Below are 3,314 nucleotides of genomic sequence, written 5' to 3' on the forward strand. Positions count from 1 at the left end.
TTCCAGCTTGTCTAAAGCAAGAGGTCAGTATAGAATTTCCACACAGACCAAGTTCTGTATTCACAATGAATTCCTCCTCTTCCCTTGAAAGAGTCACATACCTTTTATCTGGAATAAATACTACAGGAAAAGGGCAAGATCACTTCTATAATTCACAGGTGGTGTCTGTATACAAAAATTCAGGAGACTGTCAGTGGACTCATGAAGAACTTGCCAGACAAAAGTCAATCAATGTGACTTTTTATCTTTGAGTGTTTTTCTCACCTTTCTTGAAGGCTCATAGCGAATCCTCAAGTAAGTTCAAAGACCTGCATGTGTTAACAATGAGTGCCATTAATAAAATAAATGGTATCAAGTGGTGAATAGCACACAGTATTTATCCTAATCATCATAGCTGTATTTCAGAAACTAGTACATGGAGATGTGAGGAGAATTTTAGATACCCAGAGAGCTCTGGAGATTCCTCCAGAGTATAGCTGAAGATCCTCATACTGTCTTCTTAGGAAAAAGTAATTAACTGGCCTTGGGGACCGAGTTGCTTCACAGAAGTTAAATTTCATTTTTAATGGATGAGTGAAAACACAAAAGTCATACATATTAATGAGGTGCCTTGCGATAATTCCACCCATAATGTACATTGTAAAATATTCAAATTATATTAAGTATGCTTGTCTTCTCAAGCACTATTCATTTACAACTAAAAAAAAAACTTTCAGAATCCTTTTTTTCCCTAGCTTTTTTTCATTTCTTCCAGCCTATACACAGAGTATACAGTATTATTTCTATCTATAGTAACCCTTTTGTCCAATAACACATCCAAGATTCTTGTTCCTAGCTAAGTTTAACTTCCCAAAATATCTCTTGATCACTTATTATTATTTAGGAACTGTCCATTCTAGTATTCTGTAGAATGTTCTGTGTTACTTTTTACAAAAATATCTGCTTATTTCTTCTGACCATTAATTTAAAATATTTTATTGCATGTATGTGCTTTTTTTCTTCATTTACTCCTTTATGATGTTAGTGTGTAGAAGTCCTAGAAAACTTATAAAAAATCAGTTCTGTTTTTCTCTCACATGGATCCCAGGATTTGAACACAGATCATCATCTTGTAAGCAAGCTCCTTCATCCACCAAGCCACTAGACAACATGTACCCATTACTTACTACTGGAATTATTTTTATACTCTGAGAACAAATCCACTTCCAAAAAATGTTGGCTATTTTTCCCTGTTATGAAATTGCTTCTTTTCTATAGACTATGTACTGTCCCAAGTAGATTCTTCCTAACTTGAGACAATCATACTTTTTTATTATTTTGTTTTTATTTGTTTTTGTTTTCTTTTGATCTTCTGCAAAACAAGGATAGAGAAAAAACTATCCACCTATTGTAATGTAATACCTTCAAGTGTCTTTTGTATATTTCCATCTAGTATTTTTATAGTTTGTGTCTTAATTTTAGTCTCTTATTTCTTTTGAAGATCCTTCTGTAGTTGGAAAGTTATAGAGTATGTCATTTTTTTAATGTAGATTTCTTCATCTCCCAATACCATTTATTGAAGACAGTCCTATGACCCAGTGTGTTCTCTTTGGAAAATTTCAAGCATTGCTTGGCTATGGACATATATGCTTTTGAATCTAGAATCTCTATTTTATTTCTTTCAGGAAGATCTCATTTGATTACTGTAAATATGTTTTCTAAAGTATTTCTCAATTTTGTTTCTATGTATCTTGTTGAATTATTTTGCCCTATGCTGATTAAAGATTTTGAGCTGAGTTTCTCTTGCATTGTGACCTATTTCAGTATCATTTCTTGTTTCTATAATAAAATGTTCAACATATACAACTGAAACATTAGATAGTTAATTTGGACCACAATTGCAGGTTACAATATATCATTACAGGGAACTCAAAGTAGAAGGAACCTGTAGCAGCCTCTCATATCAAAAACCACCATCAAGAGCTGCTGTGTGCTAATGCTCAGTTCACTCTCTACACTCGTAAAAATTCAGGATCCCCTGCCCCAAAATGATGTCATCCACTTGTTTAGGTCTTTTAATAAGTTAAGTCATTCTTCCATAAACATTTACAGATCAGCTTAATCTAGACTGTCCCCCACTAGACTTCCTTTCCAGGTGTCTCTAGATTCTGTCAAGTTGCCAAAACTAACCATCAATTTTCCTTATCTGGTTTTGATAACAAGATAAAGCCAATTTCATATAATGTATTTGAAATAATACCCTTTTCATCTATAGGGTTTTTAAATAAAGAGCTTTAAGATATGTTGAAAATAGAAAAAGAAAATGTAATTATATGGATTTCATCTTTTCCTTTATTTTCTCCAACACCTACAATATACCACAACTCCAAATAGATTAAAGATATCACCATAAAATTATGTACACTGAATATGGTCTAAGAGAAAATGAGAGCTAACCTTGAACTCATTGGCACAAACAAAACTTCCTCAACAGGACACCAATACCACAAGCATAGGATTCAACAATCAATAAATGGGACCTAATGCAAGTGAAAAGTTTCTGAAAGGGAAATGGCACAATCTTTCTTCCACAGTGGCATCTTCCAGAATTGAGATCAATTTTTGCCAATTCCACATTCAGTAGAGGACTAATATTTAAATTACTTAAAAGAATTCATGTACTAGCGATCAAAAAATTATGCAATATAAAATAGGTTACATCTTATGAAATGATCATGTGTTTTTTCTTTGAGTTTGTTTATTCAGTAGATTATGTCGATAGATTTCCTTATATTGAACCATCCCTGCGTCCCTGGAATGAAGCCTAATTGATCATGATGGATGATTGTTTTGAAGTTTTCATGGATTCATTTTGCATAAATGTATTGAGTACTTTTGCATTGATATTCATAAGGGAAATCAGTCTGAAGTTCTTTTTCTTTGTTCGTTCTTTGTGTGTCTTAGGTATACGAGTAATTATGGCTTCATAAAATGAACTGGGTAGTTTTCCTTCTGTTTCTATTATGTGGAATAGTTTGAAGAGTATTGGTATTATGTCTTCTCTGTGTTAAATACATCTGGTCCTGGGCTTGTAGTTTGTTGTTGTTGTTGTTGGGAGACTATTATCTATTTCTTCTTTTTTAATGTTTATTTTTATTAGATATTTTCTGTATTTACATTTCTCCTCCAACAATCCCCTATCCCTTCCTCCCTCCCCCTGCTTTCCAATCCACCCACTCCCACTTTCTGGCTTTGGCATTCCCCTATACTGGGACATAGAACCTTCACAAGACCAAGGGTCTCTCCTCCCATTGATGATTGAGTAGGCCATCCTC

This window comes from Mus caroli, chromosome 19, assembly GCF_900094665.2.
Source record: "Mus caroli chromosome 19, CAROLI_EIJ_v1.1, whole genome shotgun sequence".
In the NCBI taxonomy this organism is placed as follows: Eukaryota; Metazoa; Chordata; class Mammalia; order Rodentia; family Muridae; genus Mus; species Mus caroli.